This window comes from Ptychodera flava, unplaced genomic scaffold (genome assembly GCF_041260155.1).
Source record: "Ptychodera flava strain L36383 unplaced genomic scaffold, AS_Pfla_20210202 Scaffold_31__1_contigs__length_3010019_pilon, whole genome shotgun sequence".
Lineage (NCBI taxonomy): Eukaryota > Metazoa > Hemichordata > Enteropneusta > Ptychoderidae > Ptychodera > Ptychodera flava.
Genome location: NW_027248353.1, coordinates 1461289 through 1477755, shown reverse-complemented (window position 1 = coordinate 1477755; position 16467 = coordinate 1461289). Strand labels below are relative to the sequence as shown.

The window sequence follows — 16467 nt, the reverse complement described above, 5'->3', positions numbered from 1 at the left end:
ATATGCAAATTTAATCGTGCAAAAGAGGCGATACCTAGACAAGGTGTTGCTTACAGACTTTTAAGGTTCCAAGACAAGAAATGTGACCTTTTTAATCTAACAATCCTCTAACGGTTAATAAACTCAGAACACCAGTAAAGTATACATTTTCTGAAAGCCTACATATATGGGAACATTTTGGTAACCACAGTGTCACCATTGTTTACATAACTATCCCATAACCTTTCAAAAGTCGGTTTTCCCTATGTTTTGTCTCAGTACTTCAAATATCTGACTCAAACTTGCTGGAATGCAAGCTGTCACAATGCCCTTTCAAAGTGTGTCTCAGATTTTTTATACCTTGCTTAGTTTTTTGGAGCACAATTTTAAAGAAATCAACTATGGTAAAATTCACTGCTCTGGAAGTTTTTCTGGCATAAAAACTGTTTAAGGAGGTTTAAAAAAATTCTGAGACACACTTTTGAAGACCTGTTAGATAGCTTGCACTCACATGAATTTCAGCCACATATCTCAAAGCATTGAAACAAAACATAGGGAAAACCGATTTTTGAAAGGTTATGTAAATTACCTGTCACGTGATAGTTATGTAAACAATGGTGACACTATGGTACCAAAATGTTCCCCTATATCTAGGCTTTCTGAAAATATACATTTACAGGGGTTTTGAGCTTATTAAACACTACAGAATTGTTAGTTTAAAATGGTTAATTTCTTGTCTTGGAACCTTAAATTTGTCAACAATGGGGTACAATGTAGATTGATGCCATATTTGTTTTTAAATTTGTGAATACTCATGAGTAATCACACAAACAGAAATTGTTCAAGTCATACAGTACAGTCATGTGGATGATAAAGTTGAACTTGGCAATGAATTAATCTGAAAATGAGGAATTTCTTACAGCTAAAATAGCGAGAAACATCATATTTTTGTATTTGAGTGGTTAACATAGCTTAGTGGGCTTAACCAGTGCCACATAGGTACTTGTTACCCTTTCCTTTCCCCTATGTGACCGAATAGAGTTACCTGATGCAGTGAAATTAAGCAAAATGTGTTTCTACAAAAGCAGAAGTGAAGAACACTTGAACGTCTCTTTTGATCATTGTGCCATCATGTATAACACATCTGTCTTCAATTTGAAACAATGGTTTGTCTCTATGATATATACATGTATGCAGTAGTTTACACAACATTGCTTAGCAACATACTGTAGGTCACAGAAAGGACAAGACTCTCGGTATTCATAATCCCTTGTCTATTCTATATTTTTGGTGTTTCTTCTACAGTCTATACCATGGACTGATTGCCATAAACATAATCTGTCTCACTAGATCAAACTTGAGGTCGAGTAACAGTTAGATGCGAACATTTTTTTGTCATTAGTCCTGTGGGCTTCATTTGCTTACTTTTCTGGCAAAAGATCACAACAAATGGCAGGTTTATCAAAAGGTGGCTATTTTGATCGTATGCATATTAGAGAAGATTTTCCTTCATTCATACATGAATTTGTCCCCACTACCCTCACAGGCTGGGAGTATCATCTTAGCATATATCTGAATACTTAGAGGTTATTACCCAATATCGCCTGTTCCTGTGTCGTATCAGCATGAATGTCATTAGTGCAGCGTCAGACACGAGACGAAGTCGAGTGTCTGATGCAGCACAAATGACACTCATGCTGATACGACACAAGGAACAGGCGATATTGGGTAATAACCGATTTATCATATACCCATGCCCATAATTTTAGGGAATTTTTACTAATAGAACGAAAAATCTTTAATTTTGAGGCTTTACTTTATTACGCCTTGCGCATAAATATCAGAATGTTTATGTGAACAGGCTTCATTCATTTAGTATACGACGAAGATGTCAACATCACGCGCGACATCGCTGCAAGTCGTCCATATCTCAATGAAACCCAAGAAGAAAGACACCGGGATACAAAACTCGTCACACAGAAGGAACATTTTAAGGTGCAATATGCTACTACAACTGTATCCGATCAAAAACTGCTCAGCTTTAAATCTATCCTGATTTTGATCGTCGTACGGCATGGAGCTTGCGCAGAGAGGGGACGCAATTTTGTTAGTTTACCTTAAGAGTTGCCATGTCAACAGTCGTTGCGCGCGCGACATCGCTGTCACGCCACGCGCTCACTACCTGTTCGGTGGAGACCGTGCACAGTGCAGGCGCCGTGCGAACGGCAGAATGTTTGCTAGAACTTGACCAAAAAAATACCATGGGAAAACATTTCAAGACTCAACATGATATTTCCGTATTTTGCAACCAGAAATACCCGTGTTCCTTGCAGCCCTTCAAGTTTTTACGTCGGCGACATCGCTTCGCAGGCGGGGAGCGGCAGCCATTTTGTTGTTTACGTTGTTTACCAACAAACTGCTAATGTAGTTCGGGAAAACTCTAAACTGATGACGTTCATCGTGCATATCTCAACGTTTACTGTGAAATATCACGGCTGATATTTTACGTTGAACGTCACTAGGATGTAGCAATATGGGCATGGGTATATGATAATAGTATTTAAAAAGTGCCTGCTCTACCTAGCCATGGTATCTCACAATGCAGTGATTCAGTTACTCACCGGCCTTCGGCAAATGGCCGGTTTTTTTGCAAAATGTCCTAAAGTTTTTTTGTAATTTCTGACAAATGGCCGGGAAAAAATTGTCACAAACCAACTTCAATCGGCCAGGCCCTTAGGCACAAAGTTGCAATCCCCATCGGCTGTATTTTAGTGGCTGCCTCCTCAACAGAAAACTACAGCTAAAAGTAAAATGTTGTAAGATGTTGAAACAGTTTACCCTCCTTCCTACAAAGTTGCAATGTATTGAAACAGTTTACTCTCCTTTCTACAAAGTTACAAATTCCCTGGTACGTGAAGCAAACATTGTTGCTGTTCGATACGTCCATGAATACACTGACTCACTTCTGTGAGTCCCGAGTCATCTATGAGTCCAAATTTTACCTACTTTGCTTGAATAAAAATTTGGCCTGTAACTACTCAGTTTGTTAGTAAAAACCATAATTTCAAAGGAAACTTTCACAAACAGAATCATAATACAAGGGAAGAGGAGAAAAACTGAGGTTTTCTCAAAGGTCAAATCTGGGTCATCTCATGTGATGTCATGAATGAAGACCCCTTAAGTACACAATTATGGTTCAAAGAAACCACCTATGGAGGTCCAATAGGTACAATCTTATGTTCAAAGGTCCTTGGTACCTTCCAATTTAATGGTATTTAGCTTGACTGTCAGTTTTAAATCAAAAGTTTATTAAGAGTCATGGCAAAGAGACATTGTGAACAGTTGTTGCAATAAGCATATCCATTTTCAAATCGTCACATTTGAGAACTGCAATTTTTGCATGGTAACTTAACATCAAAGCAACAATTCAAAAGTAGAACTACCGGTATGAAAATTGTCCATTGGCCTATTTCAAATCACTATAACTTCTACAAGAAATGATGTGATTCTGGATGATTTTAATATTTTGCAGATTCCAACAGTTTAATGACGCAATAGTGAACATTACCAGACAGTTCTTGATGATATCAAAATATCAAATGAACATATTTCTGGGCTAAAATGTTATCATAATCATTAATACAATGATTACTTTTAAAAACATTGGGAAATTAAATGAACGATATCATTGTGTCTTGCTTGTCTTACATAATTTGGGCCCGACCCTTTTTGTCCTCAAGAAAAATATTATGCTTAAGATGCTATTGAGCCTGCTTGATCACAACTACCGTATGACACAACACCAGGGCCTTAAACACCACAATACTTGTATCTATACTGCCACTATGCTACCAAATGCTTTCTTCATCTAAAATTTTTATTTGTGTGGCTCACAAAATTTTCAACATGACTTTAAAGACTGCATAAATTAGCCACATGAGGAGCTTTTAGCTTACATATATGATAAGTTGTCATACTGTGAATACTGAATAAATGCTGAAGAAGTATTCTGTATCTGTGGTAATATACACTTCACATTGCTACCAGACTTGTAGAATTGCCACCTAATTTTATTTCTGGTGAAAAAGTTTACCACCAGAAATGAAAAAATATTTCTATCCTTCTAATGTCATAAAACACAGATAGTCAATGTAATAAAAACTGAACAAATATTTGTTTACTGTAAAAATTATCATGAACAACATACAAAACATCTTGATTTGTATAATTGGAACTTCTGAATGCCAACAAAGCTATTGCCACACTTGAAATCGTAAACTGTCTAAAAGTTGTTCAAAGTGGCTACAAGATTTTTGATTTGGCTAACGAGTTGGCTAATCATTTTGGTGATCTAGGGAAGTCCTGCAGTTTATGCGAATGCAGTAAACTAAATGATACTGAAGGTTTTATGTTGGTACAATTTGACACAACACCAGTGGTCTATTACTTACCTTTAATGCACTCACCTGACTAGTCTATTTAACATCAAATATAGTACCAGGTGATGATGATACACAATGACACTGTACAGTGTTATTTTATTGAAAAATATTATGTCCCTTAAAAATGTAATTTGTCCCCATTTAAACCTACTATGGGTCCTTTGTCCCCATTTAAACCTACTATGGGTCACTGTGTCCTCATGCTAGCAAAACCTGGCTAAAACACTGCTTAATTACAGTATCATAATACCAGATAAATAATAACAGTAAGAAAAATAAATATTAATTAATCTTATGGACATTAATGAATGAAAAAAGCCCCAAATTGAAGTCCATGGGCCAAAATGCCCCTACTCTCTGATCCTAGATTCAACACAGTGTCAGTATTTGTTTCACAAAAAGTTTTATTGAACAAAATCATATTCTCCACACCCCTCAGAAATCGTTTAACTGTTAACCATCAAGATATGGTGATGAGAGTTAAATTAAGGGAACACTAATATTTGAGATAGATCTCTCAAGTGTCTTGAGTGAAGACAGGGCCATCTTATGGAAAAGCTTTTCTGTTGCAGATGACCCTGTCTGACAGTTAAAATTTAAAGTTCTAAAGTAATTTTCAGAAACAAAATTACAGTGAAGATACCACAGTTATGTGATATCCTCACCGTAATTTGTCTGTGAACCTCACTTTGAGACTTGAAATTTCATCTTTCTGACAATTCACGGGATAAACAGCTCAGAGATGTATTCACATTCAAATTTATTGTTTCATTTGTTTGTGTTCCAGATTTCCAAGTGTATTGTACGTTCTGAATAAAGATACCAGCCTTGTTGGTTACCAACAAGGCTGGTACCTTTATGGTGTATATGTGTGTGTTAAAAACAATATTCTCTGACACAAACGGTGCGATTAGGTAAACAAGTGACCACAAAGGATTATGGGATTGTCCTAAAGATTTTTCTCGATTTAGGACATATGTCCTAAGCATATACTTGAGCAGCAGAATCACTGCAATGGTGGACACTTGGCAAGATGGTAGCCTTGCATATGATGCTGTATGTTCACGGCATTATACAGCCTTCCATCACAGCCCCCTGCTGACTGCCATAGACAAAACCAGAGGAATGCATACAAAAAATTACGTTTCTAACTACTTTTGGCTGAAATAAACTCAATTCCGATCTATGCCTATCCGAATAACTCAACCGCTCGCAGAGTCCTGCAGAAAATATTTGCTCTTGTGACAACCCAAACCATTAGCTCGCCATAAGATACGTTCATGCACAGAGGGACTGTGGTTCATACAAGATACACATGTTGGCTGCCCAGTGGGCCCTTGACTGTGCTTCGCTGGAAAACTTACGGTTTGGGACGTCACGACCGCAAATTTGTTTGCAGTTTGCGAGAGGTTTAGTCATTCGGGTAGGCATAGATCAGAATTGAGTTCATTTCAGCCGAAAGTAGTTAGAAAAGTAGTTTTTTGTGAGGGGGTACAAATTGAGAATATTGTCCATGACAGTCAGCAGAGCTGTAGTGGAAGGTCGTACGTAACGCCGTAGAGCAACGTAGAGCAACAATTTTGCAGCTACTAGATGGTCAGAGTATGTACGTAATTTGGGTTCTTTTATTGTCGCCAAGAAATTGCCTTGTAAAAGTTCCATGGTCCACAATTTCCTTGGGGATTTGTGTATTGGGAAGTCAGTGTTCTCCCCAGGATCAAGCAAAAGCGTAGCGGCTAATTTGCATAATCATTTGCATATCATTAATTTATATTTGCATATGGATATAAGCTTGCACATGCACCCAGGCATTCATGTACACTCACAACAAAATGCAATGGTAACACACAAGTATGCAATTTGAACATCATGGAAACTCTTTATTACACTTAAATAAATCATCACACTGCACAGTATAGTACAATTGCAATTAAAATAGAAGATTCAAACAGTAACAGCAAGTTCAGATTGAAAGCAAGAAATGGTTCGTCTGGTTGGAGTTTCATTAATACATATATTGCTAATAAAATTGTCAAAAATTGCCAACAAAGAGGAAAATTCATAAGTTTAAGCTTTACACAATTCAAATGTAATTGAGTTTTATATCATTTTTGAACGACAAACACCGCGAATAATGTTTCATCACGGGGATCAATTTCAACCAGCCGACCCCCCTCCCCGCGTAACTACCACTGCCACTGAACATCGTCGTTCGATTCTTGATTTTAAAAATACCACAAAGATGATCACAAGACATGAACTAAGTACGACTAGAATCACTCGAAAATCAGGTGTAAAATCTTTCAGAGAACGTGTCAGAGTGGAACCACACGCGACGCCAGGATCAATGTCAACACGTTATAAACACGTCGGCCAACATGGCCGCCGACATATTGGAATTTATGCAATGTGAACTCGATCGCGATCGTGATCGTACTCGGACAAAAAAAAGTCATCGTTGATGACACAGTCCCCACTTGTTAATGGGTATTTTGATTACAGGTCCTCAGAGAGGATAGAGTCCTCTTCATTAGGTCTGTGATACAAATACTTTTGAACAAATTCGCTTGACACATGCCTGAGTTATGGTTCAGGACATGAAAAAATCGTAACAAAATGGTCGCACAGTGGCCATATTGGATCGCATCACAAAACAAATTGATGTGCATAGCTATGACATCCCTTACGATTTATATCAGTTTGGAGCAAACTTGGCTCAAGGTTCGTGTCCAATCTTGCAACCAAGGTTGGAGATAAAAAAGGCTTTAAACTCAGTCAAAGCTTGTGGGAGCTTTGTCTGGCAAGCTTGCCAGCCAAGCTTAAAATGAAACTGTTAAAAGCTTGGTTGAAAGTTTAGTATTGCACACTTGTATCAAGTTTTAACAAGGTTGTGCATTTAAACTTTGTATGCTCCATATTAACTCATTTTCAAGCCTCAAAGGTTGTGTCAAAGTTGTAGATTTCCCATCATTCCTTGCTGGTTGTAGTTTTATCAGTATGTTGCCATGGAGACTTCATTTTACCTACCCTGATGGGTTCACTGCTCATACTTTTGTGCATTTTATCCTGCCAAAATTCCTGTAAAAGTTGGCATAACCCCAGAACAGTAAGCTCTCGAATAAATGCATTTACCAATTTACAAGGAAAAATAATTCCAAACAGTTAAATAGAAAACTAAATATGTTGTAGATACTGAAACCAAAGAAACAACACACTTTAGTGACAGCAAAATTTGTGCATTTGTAGTTGTACCACACTTTTAACATTTTGAAAGTTCAGATATGTACACCGAGTAGTGAAATCAGCTGTCTAAACATGACTAATAACATGATTGCAGACTGTAAATCAGCGTAGATGTATTTCTGAAATACTAAGAAACAGTAAAAAAAATAAAACAGAGAAACAAAAGGTTAAGTTAATTTTAGGGTACGATTTATTTTACCGTATATGCCAATGTTTTTTCATGCGACATAAATGTCTTCATAAAGGTAAGGTTCATGTGAAATTTACATTACTGTCAAAGGCAGTGATTTAGCTTCTGTTTTCTGACTTTCTTGTCTATTTATACTGCAGTACCAGCAACGAATTCTGAAAAATACAAATGGTTGAGGGAAGAGTGTACGTCTTTACTGTTTGACCGCAATTTGATGAATGAAATCAATAAAAATTATTAGTTGAAAATGAGACAATAGTTACTTGAAAAGCATAGAAACCAACTGCATAAACATTTATAATCATATATTAATAATATTTAAAACGGACAGCGGTGACAAACGGTCTGTAAAAATCTCGCAATTATTTTCCATTTACTATTTTCTAGCATCGTTGTGAATTGAAAGTGAATTCCGTATTTCCGTACGAATTTCCAACGAAACTTATCTGTGTTTAAATAGAGCGGTACCAAGGTTGCAGAATAAGTAATTTAATGGCAATGCAAGGTACAAATTTACGTTATCAGGTTCCAGCTCCATGCGGCTACATCGACCTACCTGCATTTGTGAACGGCTCGCAGACGCCGAAGACGTCTCTCCGGTGCTGCACGCACAGCACATCGGTACGAGTTACTCGGAAAATATAGTCGGCATCTTTAGCTACTTTTCGCGTTCACAAATTTAGAACTCTGTCTGTCCCTGGTACTCTATACACATTTCTGCGAAAGTTTGATGTCATTCGGCTAGTGATTCCATACAAAGATCGCGAAACTTTCCGCCAGATAACCCCTAATCACAAATAGCAAGTCGACGGTACAGAAATCTTACTTAGCCGTTCGATCCTTGTGACGTTCACGGAAGTGAGATCAATAAATCATTACGCGATGTATAACGTAGTCCTGTTGGTGAACGTCGGATTTTGACTTTCGATCGACCCTAATCTAGTACATTGCAAACTCAAAATAGTAATTTATTTTATTAAATTATGAAAATAATCATATACTAATGATTGGAAATACTCAAAAGAGTGTACAGTTCTTTCAGCACGAAGATTCAATATCAATGCGCGAACTTAACTTGGTAAACCGTAACCAGCTGGTGATCTCGGAGTAAACAAATCGGCTGCTTCCAGCCGGCTTCGGCTCACGCTTTGGCAAAGTAGCTAGCGGTATTGGATATTCGTACAGCTAGTCAGCTTGGACTGCAATATAGCTCTGATGCATAAAACATGAGCCATAACCTCAATCCCCGTCTTCTGAAGGCGAGATTTTGTTGGCAGCATCGATGATCAAGTGACACAGATTGTATATGTAACGTATGCTGTGCATTCTTTAGCTGAGGGACTGTGCTTGATGTATCTTTCTTTCTACCTCCATGCATATCAAACATTGAAAGCATTGACATTTATGTACGTTTCAACAGTGAAGAGTCCTGGTCTGTTGACATTTTTATGGTACAAATTTGCAGCAACAATAAGTCTACGACCCGTTATTGTTGCTTGTTTTGAAAGAGGTGTACGGATTGCGTCCGTAACAGCACTCTCTTCCTTTCATATAATTCGCTATAAAAACATACAAATTCCTGTTGAACAATTTGTTTTATTTTCTTAAAAATTCAGCTGTTGATCCAACCACGATTTACAACAACCACGATTTACAAAACAAGATCGTCGACAATATTAAAAGTTTGCTTGATTTTTACAGAGACTCTCAAATCTTGTATACGTACTTGTAAGCTCGAAACTCAACTCTCAGCTCAGACTTGCCTCATGTCTTTGGGTATAGAAACTTAGGTGATTGCCAACGTATATACTAGAAAAACTGATGCTTTTAATCAGCTGAATTGTGCACAACCACAAGTGAAAGGCTGTCTATTTTCCACCAGTTCTTGTCGTTTAAAATTTTGGATTGTCAGTTGTGGAAAATAAATGGAAAATAAATTTGTTCACTTGGAAAATTTACTCACATTTTGTTAATCTTGTGAGTGAAGTCTGTGAATGTGTTTGTCTCTAATCCTGCTGTGATGAATGAGAAATTTAAACCTATTGAGTCTAGCAAAATCATTTTTTTGAATACGTAATGATAGTGCTCAAGTCTTTCCCTGCATCGGCAACTGTCCGTGCAGCTGTTGTGAGAGTAGTTAAAATGGATGTAGGTTCATACCACGTAAAATGACATGTTCATTTGGGTGTGCATCGGATCAATTGCACACTATATACTATACACTATATTTTTACTTTATATAAACAAAGAAATACCTAGTTATATTTATTATTAGCTACTATTATTATACTGTAATACTTTATCTTTATTGAAGAAAATTTTAACTTATTTTTGTATCACACTTTTATTGCCACAAATGTGATGTAAATCCTATATTTACAAGCAAGCATAAAAAATATTATTATTATTATTATTATTGCACACTGGAAATGAGTCACACAGAACAGGAGGTACAAAATCATAACTTTGCATCTTACAACCTTCACTGAACGAAGTATGGAAAACTAAACCTTGTAAGAAAATTGTATCTGCCAACCGTGCATGAAATTTGAACAAAAGTTGGTACAAGTGTATTAATTTTAGTTCCAATACTTTCCAAGCTTGCCAAACCTTGATACAAGTTACCAGCCGGGTTTTCAAGATTGCAGCAAGCTTACAGCAATGTTGTACAAACTTGGCCCAAGCTGACATAAATCGTAAGGGTTAGGTCAATGTCCTTGTACCAACTTTGAATAAAATCGGTTGAGATATGCCTGAGTTATGGCTCTGTACATGAAAAAATCGTAATAAAATGGCCGCACAGCGGCCATTTTGGATCGTATCACAAAACAAATTGCCGTGCACAGCTATGACATTTGTCAATAAGCTTGTACCAACTTTGAATAAAATCGGTTGAAACGTGCCTGAGTAATGGCTCTTTACATGAAAAAATCGTAATAAAATGGCCGCCTGGCGGCCATATTGGATCGTATCACAAAACAAATTGACGTGCATATCTATGACATTAGTCAATGTCCTTGAACCAACTCTGAATAAAATCGGTCGAAACATGCCTGAGTAATGGCTCTGTACATGAAAAAATCGTAATAAAATGGCCGCCTGGCGGCCATATTGGATCGTATCACAAAACAAATTGACGTGCACAGCTATGACATTGGTCGATGTCCTTGTACCAACTTTGAATAAAATCGGTTGGAACATGCCTGAGTTATGGCTCTGTACATGAAAAAATCGTAATAAAATGGCCGCCTGGCGGCCATATTGGATCGTATCACAAAACAAATTGACGTGCATATCTATGACATTGGTCGATGTCCTTGTACCAACTTTGAATAAAATCGGTCGGAACATGCCTGAGTTATGGCTCTGTACATGAAAAAATCGTAATAAAATGGCCGCCTGGCGGCCATATTGGATCGTATCACAAAACAAATTGACGTGCATCTGTATGACATATGAAGTAATCCTTGTACCAAGTTTGAATGAAATCGGTTGAGATATGCCTGAGTTATGGCTCTGTACATGAAAAAATCGTAATAAAATGGCCGCACAGCGGCCATTTTGGATCGTATCACAAAACAAATTGCTGTGCACAGCTATGACATTTGTCAATAAGCTTGTACCAACTTTGAATAAAATCGGTTGAAACGTGCCTGAGTAATGGCTCTTTACATGAAAAAATCGTAATAAAATGGCCGCCTGGCGGCCATATTGGATTGTATCACAAAACAAATTGACGTGCATATCTATGACATTGGTCAATGTCCTTGAACCAACTCTGAATAAAATCGGTCGAAACATGCCTGAGTAATGGCTCTGTACATGAAAAAATCGTAATAAAATGGCCGCCTGGCGGCCATATTGGATCGTATCACAAAACAAATTGACGTGCATATCTATGACATTAGTCAATGTCCTTGACCAACTCTGAATAAATCGGTCGAAACATGCCTGAGTAATGGCTCTGTACATGAAAAAATCGTAATAAAACGGCCGCCTGGCGGCCATATTGGATCGTATCACAAAACAATTGACGTGCACAGCTATGACATTGGTCGATGTCCTTGTACCAACTTTGAATAAAATCGGTTGGAACATGCCTGAGTTATAGCTCTGGACATGAAAAAATTGTAATAAAATGGCCGCCTGGCGGCCATATTGGATGGTATCACAAAACAAATCGACGTGCATATCTATGACATTGGTCGATGTCCTTGTACCAACTTTGAATAAAATCGGTTGGAACATGCCTGAGTTATGGCTCTGTACATGAAAAAATCGTAATAAAATGGCCGCCTGGCGGCCATATTGGATCGTATCACAAAACAAATTGACGTGCATCTGTATGACATATGAAGTAATCCTTGTACCAAGTTTGAATGAAATCACTCCAGGCATCTCAGAGATATCTGCGTGAACGGACGGACGGACGCACGCACGGACGGACATGACCAAACCTATAAGTCCCCCCGGACGGTGTCCGTGGGGACTAAAAAAGATCATCGTTGTAAAATCATAATCAACACTCACTAGTCAACTGCTTCTTTTGTTTCTTTTGCGGTCCATTTCGTTGATCGAAGCATGGGAATGTGATCAAAGGCCCCGCTAGTGCTACACCGCCTAACTCTGTGAATACTTGTCCTCGATGTATACCGACTGAAGGTCTTTGTTGGTCGTAATAGTTGTTGTAGAATGAAAACTTGTGAACAACCCAGCCGATTCTTCTATTGTTTTAACGTTCCTCTCAACACTTACGGACAAGTTATCAGACGCATACCATACTTCACACCTTCCACTCTTTCACCAGGTTGAAAGTTGCTGTGAGCGCTAATGTGTAGACAATGCATGCACAGTGTTTTTGCTAAGGTTTTGGAATATCGGTAAATGATTTGGGAACCCCGGTAACATTGCTGCTGTCCCCAATCTGATTTCATTGATATACCAAGGGGAACCCCGGTAAAATGACTGGGGAACCCAGGTAACATTTACCGGGGTACCGGCCTTAACAAAACACTGCATGCAACAGCTGGTAGCTACGCAGAGCGCTAGCGTGTGAACTAAAGGATGGCGGGAATACTTCAAAGCGTAGCGGGGAGAATCAAAGCGTAGCGGGGAGAGGCGAAAGCGTAGCGGGACCGCTACGCTAAAATGGCCTGGGGAGAACACTGGGAAATGGTAAAAGCACACACCACTGTCATGGAAAGCTGTGGGCTACAAAACTGTAGCAAGCAGGAGTCCATGGCCCACCGGCGCTTGGATTTGGAGAGTACAGTAGGCTGATTTTGCCTGGCAGGGCTGTGTGTTACCGGTTATATGCACAGGGCACAGAAATCAGTCCCCTGGGTTGGGAGAGGGGTGGGGAGGGATGGTTTTTTGTGCAACGGTTTACTTTATTTGATTTTATTAATTTTGACTGTGGTATTTCAAATAAAGATTTCGACTCCACACCGTCTGACTGCTTTATATATTACCGACAAGTCCTTATCTCCTATCTAACTTGTGTATACACCACTGTAATTGCTCCGAAAACATTGCCAACTTGCTAATCCGCTGTCCGTATCAGCGGATTAATTGATTGAGTCAACACCACAGCCGTCCCACGCGCATTAAAATTTATTTTACTATTTACAATAACTTGTCGGTAATATACCGGTATAAAGCAGTCAGGCGGTGTGGAGTCGAAATCTTTATTTGAAATACCACGTTCAAAATTAATAGCGAGCGCAGCGAGAGCGGCCGAAGGCTGCTCGCGAAGCAAGCATTAAGACTAACCCGTGTACACAAAATTTAGAATGGAATCTCTATATACCTACGAGTTTGAAAAGTGAGCACTTCCATGGAGGCGGCCATTTTGAATACTTTTACATGGATTGCGTGAAATTAAAGTTATCATCTACCACAAATCCTACTCTACAATGTGTATTTCCGACAAAAGAATCTCTCTGTTTCAAAGAAAGTGTGAAATTTGTTCAAAATGACTATTTTCCATCACTTTTGAAAGCCCGATTCGGTCATCACAGTGCGCCGCCATTTTGAAACAAGCCAACTCTTGTGAGAATGAACGGTCAACTCACGCGAGAATTAAAAATCGTGTGCTGAGAGCTACTGACGGGAATATGAAGTACGTGTTTTACATTAGACTGCCTCTGTTCCCACCCCTGTTACAATAAACTGATCGGAATCATATAATTTACCAGTTTTAAATAATTTTCGTTAGTGAACATGGCGTTTCCGAGTTAAATTGCTATAATAATATATAAATGTTATTCTAGAAAAGACAGCAATTCAACCAAAATATGCATCATGCATCAAACACAGAAATTAGCATGCTATTCTTGACCGCGGACATCTGGAACTTGCGGTTTTTTACTTCATTTTTGCGTCACACTGCTGTGAGAACAAATATTGAAGTGTGGATTTTTCAACCTTTACACCAGTATTCAAAGTTTCAACATTATGTCAATGATAAACACTAAGTTCTGTCCTTTATCACATAATTTTTGCATTGTTCACTGTCCTGTATAGTAAAATCCCAATTCACCTCACTCGCGTGCGTGAGGTGAAAGTGACGTCACTCCACGGTCAAGAATTGCCTGAAAACATCAATGACGATATAGTATATATCGTCATATACCCTACGCTGCGCTCGCTCTCAGGTCAGACCTGTTACATATTAAAATCAAATAAAGTAAACCGTTGCACAAAAATCCCTCCCACCCCTCTCCCACCCCAAGGGACTGATTTCTGTGCCCTGTGCTATATGCTGGATGCCAGAGGCCCATACATAGTGACACACTGCCCTGTCATGCCGATATACCAGTAGTAGCCACAGTCGTTTGGAGAGCTATTCAGCGCTGGGACTATTCGCCCCATAGACGAGTGTACAGAAGCGAGAAATACCCCAAGTCTGGAAACAGAATGGCTATAAAAACCACGCCATGTCACATTCCGTGTCCGATTTCACTGTGAAAATTAGCAAGTTCATCTATCATGCAACCGTCGATCGTTCCCTATCATTCTAAAATTTCATACCTGATACTTTATCTGATTCAAAAACGCTTGTTTCGTGTGATTTTCGCCGAATTCGACGGACACCTCGCCAAAACCTGGGGGTGAGCAACATTCCGGTCACCTCACAGTGGACGTTGGGCACCTCCACTTTATTGACATTAGCGCTGCGTACCCATGAGGGGCGACTGGAAGGTTTTTCATGCCTTATGTTTTGGCGACGTGTCTTCTGAACTCGGCCGAAAATCACACGAAAATTCATACCTGATACTTCATCTGCTTACAAAATGCTCATTTCCTGTGATTTTCGGCCGAGTTCGAGAGACACCTGGCCAAAACATAAGCATGAGTAGCCCTGCGTACGATGCTGTGTGTTCCGCTACAGCTAATCGCCCCGCTCACCACAGCCCTGCAAAGACCCGTACGTAGAGTCGGTGACTTCAAATCCATTTTTGGACTTGACGTAAAAAGCCAAATTACTGCCGAAATTCAGCGTTCTTGGCCAAAGTCGTATCCCTGCCTACCTCAGCTACTCGATTGCTTCCAAAAATGCCAGTCTTTTATTCTTTTTTCGTAAATAACCGTCGATGTCGGCAACTCTCTCGCTAGCCCTGCGTACGTACGCAGTGTACGCAGTGCATTCCCTGTGTGCGTTCCTAACACACAGCATACACTGCGTACGTACGCAGGGCTATTACGAAAAGTGAATAAAAGACTGGCATTTTTGGAAGCGATCGAGTAGCTGAGGTAGGCAGGGATACGACTTTGGCCCAAGAACGCTGAATTTCGGCAGTAATTTGGCTTTTTACGTCAAGTCCAAAAATGGATTTGAAGTCACCAACTCTACGTACGGGTCTTTGCAGGGCTGTGGTGAGCGGGGCGATTAGCTGTAGCGGAACACACAGCATCGTACGCAGGGCTAAAGCGTGAGCAACATTCCAGTCATCCCTAATGGGTAGGCGGCGCCAACGTCAGTAAAGTGGAGGTACCCAAGAGGTGACCGGAATGTTGCTCACCCCCAGGTTTTGGCGAGGTGTCCGTCGAATTCGGCCGAAAATCACACGAAACGAGCGTTTTTGAATCAGATAAAGTATCAGGTATGAAATTTTAGAATGATAGGGAACGATCGACGGTTGCATGATAGATGAACTTGCTAATTTTCACAGTGAAATCGGACACGGAATGTGACATGGCGTGGTTTTTATAGCCATTCTGTTTCCAGACTGGGGTATTTCTCGCTTCTGTACACTCGTCTATGGGGCGAATAGCTGCAATAATTGTAGCCCTTGGTTGGTGGGGATTGGGCTTCTGTCGTGCGGCTCGCGCCTTGCCCCAACCAGGGCTACAATTTCTTCCTATACCTGCTAGTGTAAAAGCTGCAGTGCGGATCTGCACTGCATGGTCAAGGCACGCACGGGCCGCATTATTAGAGAATCTCGCCTTACCGTGTGCAAATTTCACTATAATCCTGCTCCCGGATAATGTTAGAGCCCTTGTAACTCCTATCGATGGTCAACTTTACTCCTTGCAGCTGAAAAATGACAGTTTAATGACTCAGGCGCGAAGTCAATTCGAACTGGACCGCCGTCGTTGAACTCTGTACCC

At 39.5% G+C, this 16467-nt stretch overlaps 1 protein-coding gene and 1 long non-coding RNA gene across 2 annotated transcripts in view; both read right to left on the bottom strand.

Moving 5' to 3' along the window:
* LOC139127386 (large ribosomal subunit protein mL37-like) overlaps window positions 1–16467 on the bottom strand; it is a 37105-nt gene that overhangs the window by 14864 nt on the left and 5774 nt on the right.
* Window positions 7832–8674, bottom strand: LOC139127407 (uncharacterized). Its single transcript, XR_011550997.1, has 2 exons — window positions 8411–8674; window positions 7832–8009 (listed from the first exon to the last, which is right to left on the bottom strand). It is a non-coding gene; the product is annotated as an uncharacterized lncRNA (long non-coding RNA).